Source organism: Musca domestica, unplaced genomic scaffold, assembly GCF_030504385.1.
Source record: "Musca domestica strain aabys unplaced genomic scaffold, Musca_domestica.polishedcontigs.V.1.1 84, whole genome shotgun sequence".
Lineage (NCBI taxonomy): Eukaryota > Metazoa > Arthropoda > Insecta > Diptera > Muscidae > Musca > Musca domestica.
The window spans coordinates 502,851-517,264 of record NW_026712417.1 but is presented as its reverse complement, the minus strand read 5'-3'; the positions used below and the strand labels follow the sequence as shown (position 1 = coordinate 517,264).

Here is a 14,414-nt window from a genome sequence, read left to right as displayed (position 1 = left end):
GAAATGACAAAGTTAATATACCCTCCATAGTATGGTGGAGGGTATGAAAAAGACAGCTCGGATGATCCCGCAAAAAATAGCACTCGAACAATCCGCGTTTATAGCTTAGACGGTGTCTCGAAAATAATCCTTAAAATCTCCATTTATAGTCCTGATGTAGGCTCAGAAAGGGTTTTAAAATCCAATAACCCCTCTAATAACCCCTCAAAATAATTATAAAAATATATAAATAAATAAAATAAAAAAATAAAAAAAACCTTAAAAATCCACGTCGATATGGTTGGATGGTTTCCAAAAATAGTCCTACAAATCAAAGTCTATTGCTAAGATTCCCTCCCAAAATATTTATAAAAAATACCTGTCTATAGCTCTGATGGTACCCTTGAAAATAGTTGTTAAAAACCTACGTATGTAGTTCTGATTTCCCTCAAGAAATAGTCCTTTGAAAATTCCCGTCTATAGCTCTGATGGTTCTTGAAGAAATATTTTTTAAAAAAACTACGTATGACTCTAATGATTCCTCAAAATTAGCCCCTAAAAATCCCATAGAAAATGTTGATGGTGTCTCGAAAATGGTCCTTTAAAACTTCTGCCAATAGCTCTGATGATTCCAAATTTTTGTTCCTTCATTTCATTTTCGTCTAGCAAATTCCCAGTTTGCTCCACAATTTCGCAAAAAATTGTTTCGCATGAGATTGCAATCTACTTCAAATAATAAATATTTTTTCCAGACAATCAATCATTTGTAATTCCCCCTCTAATCCCCTTAAATGATTTTTTGTTTTGCTTTTGTTTGTAATCACCAATTATGGCTAATTTATGATTGGCCAAAAAGTAAAGTTGGCTGTGAAATTTATGACTTAATTATGGACTGAAGTCGATCTCTGTTGGGCCATGTGAATGACCATCAGCTCTTGCCCGCAGACTACCACCACCGCCAATGGGGGTCCCTTTCTTTTCAATTGTCTAGCTTCCCAAAAAGATCGCATATTTTGCACCCACATTTCTTTTGTTCCAATTTTTTCTATTGTTGTATAAAAATCGTATTTATGTGTGAGTGTATCTGTGTCTTTGCTAGGCACCTTCGGTGGCAGTGGGGTTGGTTGTCTGGCTATATTGTGTTGTTGGCTGGGAGCAAAGAGAGAAAAAAAAGTAAATGGACTTGGGTAAACAAAATCACGTTTTGTTAATTTACACCCAACATAAACGAGGCGAAAGAGACAAACGCCAAAACAACAAAACAAAGCGGGGCCGACCGTTGAATACCCTACAACACTATAATAAACGATACAGGCGAGATACTCGAAAGAATTCCACAAGATACTGTGAGAAATAATAAAAGAAAACCATCAGGTTTCGTTCTCTAATTTTCGAATAATAACAACTTAAACCAATTTGCTCATTTCCAATTTATTGGTAGATGTTGCACGTAAATGGTCTTTCTAGATCTGGAACCAATATTTCCCAAATGCCTATAATCTCTCAGAAGTGGCAAAAGATTAACATTTATTATTGGTTTTTGACTGAAACGCATCTATATGAGATACAGCCATTTGACTATATTCTTCAACTAAATCAGCGTTAACGAAATAGTCAGAAGTGCGTCTTTCCTGCATTTGTGAATTCTCCAAAAAGTCACTGTAATTGACATTTTCGTATTTTGTCTACAAAAGTTGGCAAACTATTTCGCACATTGAATATTTTTGGATGGCCATCCAAAACTGCTTGGCTTTTGCAATGTCCGGTAACCCCCATTCAAATGTGCGTGAGGATCGGGCGATAATTACGACCTGCCGACAATTTTGCAGTTTTTTGGTCCATTTCAACCCCTAAATATATGGCGATTATCTCCAAAAAAAGTAGGCTTCTATTCTGACCCTCATCTTATCCCCATGCAAAATTTCGTAAGGATCGGGCCATAAATGCGATCTGTATATTATATCCTGATATCCTAACTACTTAGTTTTGTTAGCTGTAGAAATATTACCAAATGTTTAATTCAAAATGAAAATATGCCAAAATATGACAAAATTGAAAAAATATGAGAAAATTTACAAAATCAATATTTTCATCTTTAGAGAGATATTTTTATGCGATTTTTTACACGTTTTTTCTTTCCTGCCAAGAGGCCATTCTGAATTTATGAGAACTGTGGAAATCAGTTCAGCCGTTCTCGACATATAAGAGATCTTACAAACATATCTTCTTTGATAGACATATATATCGCACATATTTTGCTATATATTCGATTTGTTGGATCTTAACATCAATGTAAAGATCAGAAATAACCTTGTCATGGCTTTGTGATTTCGCTGGGATTTAAAATATTCGCGGTTTACTGAAAATTTTTGAATTTTTTCAACACAAAATATATGGTCTTTTTTACCCGCTAAATATTATCCGATGACCACCCAAATTGGTAGGCTTCTTCCCCGCCCTAAACTCTAGCTACATGTGAAGTTCCGCGTCGATTGGTCTATAATTGCGACCTGTATAGCTACTGCAAAATCCGACATTTTTTCAGTTTTTGGTCCATTTCGACCCCTAAATATTATGCGATCATCTCCAAAAGAAATAGGGTTCTATTCTGACCCTAGCCCCACCTCCATTCTAAATTTCGTGAAGATCGGGCCATAATTGCGACCTATAGAGTGATTACAAATTAACATGGACAGACGGACAGACGGACAGACGGACGGACGGACATACATAGCTAGATCGGCTCAACTCGGCGAGATAGGAAGATCCATATATACTTTCCTATGTGGGAAATCAATATTTCGAGGTGTTACATAATTTTTGGCCCAATCAAACTTATAATACCCCCAACACATAGTGTTGTAGGGTATAAAAACACCATTGAATTGGACTGCCAAAAAATACAATAACAACCATAGCTACTACAAAAATCCCTCCGAAATAGAGGCAAAGCAAAACGCATTGCCAGTCAGCCAGCCAGCCAAGTCAACACCAACACCAACTACTATACTATAATGCAAGATCAAGCAATCGAAGACAAAAACCAACAACAAATATAACAAAAAAAAAAAAAACAACTTCAAAAAATACATTATGTAATATGAAAATTTTCGGCAATTTTTACGGTAACGTAATGTTGCTTTTTTTAGGTCGAAATCGAATCAGCGCGACATACAGACATACATTCGTACACAGCTCTATGTTAGCGTGGATGTGGATGTAAACAGTCAAAAAACGCAGTCACCACACGCATTTTGAGATGGCATGTTGTACCCAAGACGGACAGACAGACAGACAGCGAGGTATGCCAGAAGCAGCAACAACAAGCTGGAGCTAACAACAATGACAACAACTTCCCCAACAGCCAACAACTGGCATTTATTGCAGTTAATTAAAATAAAACACTTGAATGATTTGTGGATCTGTGTGGACCTTTGCGATGGGATTTTGAGAGAGAGAAAAAAATATGCAAGTAATACAACCTGACCCAACAGGGGATTCATTATTAAGCTTGCGAAGTAATAAATTATAAATAGTTAAACCTATGGGCAATGAAATAGCAGTTGACATTTTTGAGGACCATTGGATCTTTCGTGGATCTTTATAGAATATTTTTGGGGGAGTTGGAAATTTATAAACGTGAATTTTAAGGAGGACTCTACGAGTTATAAATTAGATTTTTTGAAGTTTTTTTTTTCTAGAAGTCCAACAGCTATTTTATACCCTACACCACAAGGTTGTCAGGGTATTATGTCTTTGTGCATTTGTTTGTAACAGGTAAAAGGAAACGAGATAGACCCATAGTTCAATCACTTTCTTACTTGATTTATGCATGTCAGTTCGTCTATCTGTCCGTCTGTCTGTCCATGTATTCTTGTGAACAAAATGCAGGTCGCATTTATTATCCGATTGAGATGAAATTTTCCAAACTACATTCGTTTGGCCCAAGGACGAACTCTATTGAAATTGGAGATAATCGGTAAAAATTTAGATATAGCACCCATATATATCTTCGTCCGATTTGCCTTTTATTGTGCACCAAACGTGTAATACCAGCCCGAATAGTATGGAATTTTGCACATACAACCAAATTAGGTCTGAAAATAAGTATGCCAAATTTGATCGAAATCGGTTCAGATATAGCTATAGCTCCCATATATATTGTTCATCCGATTTGTTGTTTTTGTCCTCCGAAGCCGTAATATGCACTCCGTAACAACAATATTTGGGGAAATATATCAAATGCAGGTCAGAAATACCTTTGCTAAATTTCATCGAGATTTGTTCAGATTTGGATATAGCTCCCATATATAACTTCTTCCGATTTACTTTTTATTGTGCACCAAACGTCTAATATTTGCCCAAATGGGATGGAATTTGGCACTTACGACCGAATTGAGTCTAGAAGGTATGCCAAATTTGGTGAAGATCCCATATATATTGTTCATCCGATTTTTTGTATTTCTTACCCACAGCCGTAATATGCACTCCGTAACAACGATATTCAGGGAAATATATCAAATACAGTTCAGAAATATCTTTGCCAAATTTTATCGAGATCGGTTCAGATTTGGATATAGTTCCCATATATATCTTTATCTGATTTCAAATTAATTTTGCACCAAATGGGCAATACAAGTCCGAATTTAAAAGATACAAATGCTTCGGCATATTTAGTCCTTTGAATTTTAAATTATAGTCATAGGGCGTATGATTGGAGCTCAACTAAATTAGCAAAGTGGTGTAGGGTATCATAAAGTCGGCCCCGCCCGGCTTTAGGACTTGCTTTACTGGTTATTTTTAGATTACCCCATAAGTTAATAAAGTCAAGTTTTTGAAAAGTATTTTTTGAGGGACCCTAAGAGTTATAAATGTGAATTTTAGGCCAATTTTTAGAGTCCCCCAGGGTTTATAATGGTGGATTTTTAAAGACAATTAAAATAAAATACAAATTTAATTAAAACTATTTTTACGGACCCAAGAAGCCATAAACGTGGACTTTTTAAAGACTATATTTGACAGACTCTGGGAGCCATTAACTTGGATTTTTTAAGATAATTTTTGAGGGATCCTAAGAGCCACGAACGTTTTTATTTTTGAAAATTATTTTTTGGCGGACCCTAGAAGCCATGAACGTGTTTTTTTTTTAAAGATTATTTTTTTGACGGACCCTTGGAGTCATAGAGGTGGATTTTTTAAATACTTTTTTTGAGGCACCCTAGAAGCCATAGGTTTTTCAAATACTATTTTTGAGGGACCCATGGACTATATGCGTCGATTTTTTAAGAATATTTTTTGGAACCTTAAGAAATTTTTTTAAGGAACCCAAAGAGCTATAAACGTGGATTTTTAAAGACTATTTTATGGGGTCCCTAGGAGCTATGTTTTAAGGAACCCTATAAGATATTTAATCGGGGGAACCAAAGATCTATATATGTAGATTTTTAAAGACTATTAAAGACACTTTTTTTAAAAACATATGTTGGGGTACCAACAGTGTCATATCGTGGATTTATTAGTGAACCATAGATTTTTTGGAAGGGTTTTCTGGAGGGCCCGGAAACTTAAATATGTCGGTTTTTTAAGAATATTTTGGGAGGGATCATCTATGATATGGACATAGTTTATAAGAATAACAAATAAAACTTGGAACCCAACTTTTTTGGAGTATTTTCAAAGAAACCTGGACTTTTTGAGTCCGTCTGTTGTAATCACGCTACAGTCCAAACGAATTAAGATAGGAAGCTAAAATTTGGACAGATCTGTATTTTGTCTGAAAATGGGCAATATCGGTCCGCGATATTGTATTGCCCCCATATTACGGTACCCCCCGCTATTCGGTATTTTTAGCCGCATTTTTCAATGGAATTGTCTGAAATTCTACACAAGGAATTCTTTGTGAGTGCTTTACTCCCTCAAAAGAGAATTGTCGATTAAGGTCCACGACATCGTATATCTCGCATATAACGGAACCCTCCTATGTTCGGTATTTTGATGATTTCAACCAAATTTTTCAATGGAATTCTCTAAAAATCCACAAAAGGAGTTCCTTGTGAGTACATTACCCCCTGTAAGTGAATTGTCGATATAGGTCCACGATAACATATATCCTCCCGATATTTGATGATTTTTGCGACGTTATTCGCCAGAATTGTTTCAAATTTCGTATATATAGTTCGGAACAGTTACTGCAGCTAATTTTTTCGACGTTATTCACCGGAATTGTTTCAAATTTCGTATACATAGTTCAAACAGTTACTACAGCCTATGACACATATTACTTAAGCAGGACCACGTTCTCGTATAGCCCCTTATAATGGTTTTCATTTGAGCGGTATTTTCCGACGGATTTTTTTTTGAAATTTTTCAAGTATCTTCCAAAGGACCACATTCTCGTATATCCCCTATATAATGGTTTTTCATTTGAGCGGTATTTTCCGACGATTTTTTTTTTGAAAATTTTCAACTGGCTTTAAGCGTGAACTTTGTAAACAATATTTATTAAAGCACTTTTATAGCTTATATCGTGAAGGTTTTGAGTATATTTTTTTTAAAATGTTTATTGAGAAAAATGTATAGTTTGAAAAGTGGAACATTTAAGAATATTTGTTGGAGAACCCTTAGAGCTACAAGCGTGGACTTTGTAAGAATATTTGTTGAAGAACCCTTAGAGCTGCAAGCGTGGACTTTGTAAGAATATTTGTTGGAGAACCCTTAGAGCTGCAAGCGTGGACTTTGTAAGAATATTAATTGATGAACTTTTAGAGATTTTTTTAAATTTCAATAACCATTAAAGCTTTAAAGTTGAATGAAGTTGAATCCAATCATCAGTATCTTTTGCTTTTGTAATTTGTGAGGAACTATCAGAGCTTTTGAAGTTCATTTTATGAGAATATATCACGAGGAGTTTTTAGTGAGAATTTTAAGACTATATTTTAGAATCCATGAGAGCTTTAAACGTGGATTTGTAACATCATTTTGATAAAAGGACAACAGAGCTATAAGCGTGACTTTTTTTACTAATATGTTTGAGGGACCATGAAGCCTTTAAATTTGCATGTTTTAAGAGTATTTTTCAGAGCTTTAAGCTTATGCCTTATGGTTATTTTCCAGATCAGTCGGAGTTTTAACCGTGGATTTTTAAGAATATTTTTCTGTGAACTATTAGATATTTAAGCAAACATAAGAAAAATCAACGCGGATTTCTTAAGATCTAAGGTACCATGAGAGTTTTGATCGTGGGTTTTTCTAGAATTATTTTTGAGAAGAAACTGGGATTTTTTATCTTCCATCAGCCATAGGAGCTTTTAATGTAGATTTCTAAGAGTATTTATACCCTACACCACAAGGTGGTCAGGGTATTATGTCTTTGTGCATTTGTTTGTAACAGGCAAAAGGAAACGAGATAGACTCATAGTTCCTTTTGATGATCTGCATAGAATCACTTTCTGATTTGATTTATGCATGTCAGTCCGTCTGTCCGTCCGTCTGTCCATGTATTCTTGTGAACAAAATGCAGGTCGCATTTATTATCCGATTGAGATGACATTTTGCAAACAACATTTGTTAGGCATAAGGACGAACCCTATTAAAATTGGAGATAATCGGTAAAAATTTAGATATAGCTCCCATATATATCTTCGTCCGATTTGCCTTTTATTGTGCACCAAACGCGTAATATCAGCCCGAATAGTATGGAATTTTGCACATACAACCAAATTAGGCCTGAAAATAAGTATGCCAAATTTGATCGAAATCGGTTCAGATATAGCTATAGCTCCCATATATATTGCTCATCCGATTTGTTATTTTTGTCCTCCGCAGCCGTAATATGCACTCTGTAACAACAATATTTGGGGAAATATATCAAATGCAGCTCAGAAATACCTTTGCTAAATTTTATTGAGATCGGTTCAGATTTGGATATAGCTCCCATATATAACTTCGTCCGATTTACCTTTGATTTTGCCCCAAACGTCTAATATTGGCCCAAATGGGATGGAATTTGGCACATACGACCGAATTTAGTCTAGAAGGTAGTATGCCAAATTTGGTGAAGATCGGTTCAGATATAGCTATAGCTCCCATATATATTGTTCATCCGATTTGTTGTATTTGTTACCTACAGCCGTAATATGCACTCCGTAAGTGAAACATTAATTTCTCTTTATGACTTGGAATGTGATTTTTGCGGTTAAAAAATGTCTTCCCATGATAGTAAAAGGTTGTACATTTCAAAGTTAAACTTTCTTAAATTATTCAATTACCCTTATCACTACATTGTTAATTATTCCATTACATCTCATAATAGTTTCACACCATTGGCGAAACCTAAAAATTCCCAAATGGAAGTTTTATGGATGCCATTTAAATTGTTTTATGTGAGAAAAAGTTCATTAAATATTTTCCGAGCATTACCAGCATGCAAAGGCATTTAGCCTTGCATCATAAAAACGCCTATAAACCAAAAATCTTAACTCAGATTTTAGTTACGAATTTTTTGTTTTGTTTATTTAATATACGTCAACTTCAACATTTAATGTTTTTAAAGATCTCTTAAGCAAAATTTTCAAGAAAAAAATCAAATTTCAAGAAATAAACTGTCAACCGGCTTAACAGGCAACGACAGAAGTTGTTGGTGTCGCTGATACTGGCGTTGGCTGTCCGTCCGTCTGGCTGGCTGGCTTTCTGGTAATAACTCGAAGGCAAGCGACTTAGGAAATCTACAAAATTAAGTATAAAAAAGACCCAACAAAGAAGACAACTTGACGCAAAAAAAAAAAATCAACAACAAAGTGGATAATGTCGTGTATGAACGCGGAGACAGGTTTGAGCTTAAGATACATTTTAATCGTTCAAAAGTCAGGAAGGCTCATGCTGACGAAATCATTTCATTTGAATATTAAAAATTAATTGCCATATAGCAAAGCTATTCGGAGATATCAAGTTTCTGAACTAATAAACTAAATACACCACCCACCCATTGATATTTGCTATAAGATTTTTATAACTTGATATACTTCTTGTATTTTTTCTTGGAATGTTCTAGATGATGAGTAAGAAACCTTCCGGTTCACTGAGATTCAATATGATTCTGCAAAAAAATTGTTAAAAAAAAGAGCGCTGTAGAAATGCGACAAAGAGAATGGATTTGAAAGCAGAAGTATTTACTCTTAGTTGAATAATTTAAGAGTTGTGAGTATACTGGCCCAATACCAAGTTGGATTAGAGAAACGAAGGTATTCTATCCATAGAAGAAGCTCAGAAGAATAGCTTCATAAGGTCTTCTATTTATAGAAGATCCTCAGAAGGTCTTCTATACATAGAAGGGCCTCAGAAGGTCGTAGAAGAGCTTCAGAAGATCATCTATAAGTAGAATAGCTTCAGAAGTTATTCCATCCATAGAAGAGCTTTAGAAGGTCTTCTATCTATAAAAGAGTTTTTCTATCCATTGAAGAACTTCAGAAGGTCTTCCATCTTTAAAAGAGATCTTATATCTATTGAAGAACTTCAGAAGGGTTCTGTCTATAGAAGAACTTTAGAAGTTGTTTTATTCATACAGGAGCTTAAGAATCTTTAATATCCATAGAAGAGCTTCAATCCGTAGAAAAGTTTCAGAAGGGCTTCTATCCATAAAAGAGTTTTAGAAGTGATTCAAAAGGTCTTCTATTCGTACCTCCTGAAGGCCTTATATGCTTAGAAGAGCTTCAGGAGGTCTTCTATTCATAGAAGAGCTACAGGAAGTCTTCTATTTATAGAAGAGCTACGGGAGGTCTTCTATTCATAGAAGAGCTACAGGAGGTCTTCTATTCATAGAAGAGCTACAGGAGGTCTTCTATTCATAGAAGAGCTACAGGAGGTCTTCTATTCATAGAAGAGCTACAGGAGGTCTTCTATTCATAGAAGAGCTTCTGGAGGTCTTCTATTCATAGAAGAGCTTCGGGAGGTCTTCTATTCATAGGAGAGCTTCGGGAGATCTTCTATTCATAGAAGAGCTTCGGGAGATCTTCTATTCATAGAAGAGCTTCGGGAGATCTTCTATTCATAGAAGAGCTTTGGGAGATCTTCTATTCATAGAATAGCTTCGGGAGATCTTCTATTCATAGAATAGCTTCGGGAGATCTTCTATTCATAGAATAGCTTCGGGAGATCTCCTATTCATAGAATAGCTTCGGGAGATCTTCTATTCATAGAATAGCTTCGGGAGATCTACTATTCATAGAATAGCTTCGGGAGATCTTCTATTCATAGGAGAGCTTCGGGAGATCTTCTATTCATAGGAGAGCTTCGGGAGATCTTCTACTCATAGGAGAGCTTCGGGAGATCTTCTATTCATAGGAGAGCTTCGGGAGATCTTCTATTCATAGGAGAGCTTCGGGAGATCTTCTATTCATAGGAGAGATTCAGGAGGTCTTCTACTCATAGGAGGGCTTCAGGAGGTCTTCTATTCATAGGTGTGAACTCCAGGAGGTCTTCTGTGAATAGAAGAACTTCAGGAGGTCTTCTGTGAATAGAAGAACTTCAGGAGGTCTTCTAGAAGAGCTTGAAGAGGTCTCTTTTATGAAAAGGGGAGCTTTTGTAGCTCCTACTAAAGCTATGGATAGGAGACCCTCTGATGCTCTTCTGTGGATAAAAACCTCCTGAACCTCATCTATAAATATAATACCTTCTGAAGCTAATTTATGTTTAGAAGTTTTTCTGAAGCTTTTGTATGTATTTAAGGCTTTTTGAATCTCTTTCATGAATAGGGGATCTCATAAGGCATTTTTATAAAAAAGGAGCTTTTACAGCTCTTCTATATATAATAGACTTCCTAAAGCTTTTCTATATTTAGAAGACATTGTGAAGCTCTTCTGTTGACAGAACCGCTTCTAAAGCGTGCTGTCTTCAAGAAAGCTTCTAAAGACTTACCATAACTTCTCAGTACATGAAAGACTTTTAAAGGTTATTCTACTGTCTACAGATGATTCAGTTTACAAAATATATACCTGCAATACAGTAACCTAGCTGTGAGCACGTCTTCCTAAACATTCACTAATAGAATTCATCCCCCGAAGGAATAATAAATTATAATTAATCAGTCTATCTTCACTTGATAATAAATTATTAACTTTACAAATTAAACTATTTTATTTTATCTTTTGTTTCTTTTCATTTCAGTTTCCAATAGAGATGTTCTTCGGCGACAAGTTTTAATTTGCATAATTTATATCTAATTCAAAATCAAAAACGAAGAGAAGCCGAAGAAGCGGAGCAAAGACACACCGTAACTCTTCACACTTTAAATTTTGAAATTCAAAACAGCTTCAAAGCCAAGGTCACTTAGCAACAACAGCAACAGCAACCAAAAAGACGGACAACCATCAAACCAGACATCATCAACATAAAATTTGAAAAATAAAGTGTGCCACAATAAGCGTGCGTGTGTGTGTGTGTTTGTGTGCGTGCATGCGGGTCTTCTGTCGGTTCGACGAAAAATGTATTTATTATTACCAAATATTTGTCAACGTTAGTGCTAAACGCTTGTGGTAGCCGCCATTAAGCCTATGAGTGATAATTTGGAACAAGGCTTGTGCACGGAACTCACCCATTCACTAAATAACCATCATCAAGCTCCTCGTCCGCATTGTAGAGGCAAGCGACATCGATTGGTTGTGACAACAAGCAAAGAAACTCAACTCAATTTGTCTACGTCTAATCCATCCAGTCAGCCAACCATCCTCAAACGCATCTGAAAAATTAACAGTGTTGCCATTTACATACCCCATCTCCTGGCTCCGTATCTCTCATTCTGGCCTCTGGCACCATGGTCTTTAAATATTTGCAAATAGTCATACAAAATCTCTTTGACATTTTGAAAATCTATTTGAAATTTGCCATATTGGCTTTGGGTTTGTATCTCGCGGCCGAATGGTATATTGTGCGTTTCGGCATCGATCTGGATGATGAGCGGGCCACATTGGTGCCTAAACAACTGGCCGAGAATAGCACCGTGCATAAGGTTTATCGATTTGTTGTGGATTTTTTCTTTAGATGACAACCACGGCAAACATGTCATTCAGCGACAACAAGAACAACCAGTTTTATGATTTGATTTAAAGTGTTTCTGATATTTGAAAATTCAGAAGAAGACATTGCATACGTGCGAGTGTATCTTTTTCATATATATATATATATATATATATATATATTTATTTTTTTTTTTTTTTTGTGTTAATTCATTCAATATCAAATATCAAGTTCTCAATCAAACGGACAGCATTATATTTTGGATGATTGAGAAAGATGTGCAGTTTTTGAAATTTAATATTGTATTTATTAATAAATGTTTATTTTAATTGAATAAATATTTTTATTTTACTTTATTATGAAGAATAATGAGAAACCATATTTATGGGTCATTTTTTAACTCTGCGGAAGAATAAAATTGGGTTTTCGATATAAACAAGTTAAGAAGAAACCCTCAGCCAATGTTCGATTATTTAAATAGATTTTGACTTCTGTTATGATTATTCCAATTGTTGATCCTATATGGAGTAGGTTCCTAAGGGTGGGCCATAATTGTCCATTTCGTATCGGACCTATTTAAATATGACATAAATATTGCGACGTGCCAAGATGGGACTATACTGGTCACTTTATATGAGATATGTGTGATTGTTTTAAAAAATGTTAAAATGCTGAAGCACCAGATATAGTAGACCGAAGTATTCCATTTACATACTTTATCTAACACAGAATAATATTGATATAGGCAAAAATTTCAAAAAAGTCGAACATTTACAGGGTGAGATAAAAAAACTACAACAAAGTCAAACGCCATAATTTTTACTTTTTTTTATACCCTACACCACAAGGTGGTCAGGGTATTATGTCTTTGTGCATTTGTTTGTAACAGGCAAAAGGAAACGAGATAGACCCATAGTTCCTTTTGATGATCTGCATAGAATCACATTCTGAGTCGATTTATGCATGTCCGGCCGTCCGTCCGTCTGTCCGTCTGTCCATGTATTTTTGTAAACAAAGTACAGTTCGCAATTATTGCCCTATCCAGATGAAATTTTGCACAAATCATTTGTTTGGCCCAAGGACGAACCCTATTATAATCGGTCAAAATTTAGATATAGCTCCCATATATATCTTCGTCCGATTTGCCTTTTATTGTGCACCAAACGTGTAATATCAGCCCGAATAGTATGAAATTTTGCACACACAACCAATTTAGGCCTGAAAATAAGTATGCCAAATTTGATCGAAATCGGTCCAGATATAGCTATAGCTCCCATATATATTGTTCATCCGATTTGTTATTTTTGTCCTCCGCAGCCGTAATGTGCACTCTGTTACAACAATATTTGGGGAAATATATCAAATACAGCTCAGAAATACCTTTGCTAAATTTTATCGAGATCGGTTCGGATTTTGGATATATCTCCCACATATAACTTCGTCCGATTTACCTTATATTGTGCACCAAACGTCTAATATTTGTCCAAATGGGATGGAATTTGGCACTTAGGACTGAATTTAGTCTAGAAGCTGGTATGCCAAATTTGGTGAAGATCGTTTCAGATATAGCTATAGCTCCCATATATATTGTTCATCCGATTTTTTTGTATTTCTTACCCACAGCCGTAATATGCACTCCGTAACAACGATATTCAGGGAAATATATGAAATACAGCTCAGAAATATCTTTGCCAAATTTTATGGAGATCGGTTCCGATTTGGATATAGCTCCCATATATATCTTTATCCGATTTAAAATTAATTGTGCACCAAATGGGCAATACAAGTCCGAATTTAAAAGATACAAATGCTTCGGCATATTTAGTCCATTGAACTTTAAATTATAATTATAATCGTAGCGCGTATGATTGAACTCTTCCATAAAAACTTTTAATTGTTATGTGGAGCTCAACTAAATTAGCAAAGTGGTGTAGGGTATCATAAAGTCGGCCCGTCCGACTTTAAGTCTTTCTTTACTGGTTTTTAAATGTCAAAATGTGAATGAAGTACCAGATATAGTCGACCGAAGTATTCCATTTACATACTTTATCTAACACAGATAAAAATATTTATATAGGCAAAATTTCAAAAAAGTCGAACATTTACAAGGTCAGATAAAAAAACTGAAACAAAGTCAAACGCCATAGTTTTTACTTTTTTTTTAATTTTTGAATGAAAGCAAAAAATTTCGGAAAGATCATCAAATTTTATATTAAGTCTAGTTTTTAAACTGCTGTACAACGAATGTTTTCTCATCGGAGAAAACCAAATTCGGCAGTTCACCACTTTCGGCCAAGCGAAGCAACTCTATAGCTCTTTTGAGTCTATTTTCTTTCTGTTGCGGTGTAAGTTTTTGCACTTTTAGGATTTTGAATGACTTTACCCCCAGTTAATTTTTCAATATTTGACGAATGGAATATTGCGAT

The 14,414-nt window shown here is 35.2% G+C and overlaps 1 long non-coding RNA gene across 1 annotated transcript in view; it reads left to right on the top strand.

Moving 5' to 3' along the window:
* The window catches only part of LOC131806697 (uncharacterized), a 33,347-nt gene extending 21,021 nt beyond the window's left edge, over positions 1–12,326 (top strand). Inside the window, exon 2 of the long non-coding RNA XR_009344142.1 lies at positions 11,140–12,326. This is a non-coding gene — a long non-coding RNA (uncharacterized LOC131806697). The remainder of the gene's footprint in view (positions 1–11,139) is intronic.
* Positions 12,327–14,414: the final 2,088 nt, after the last annotated feature.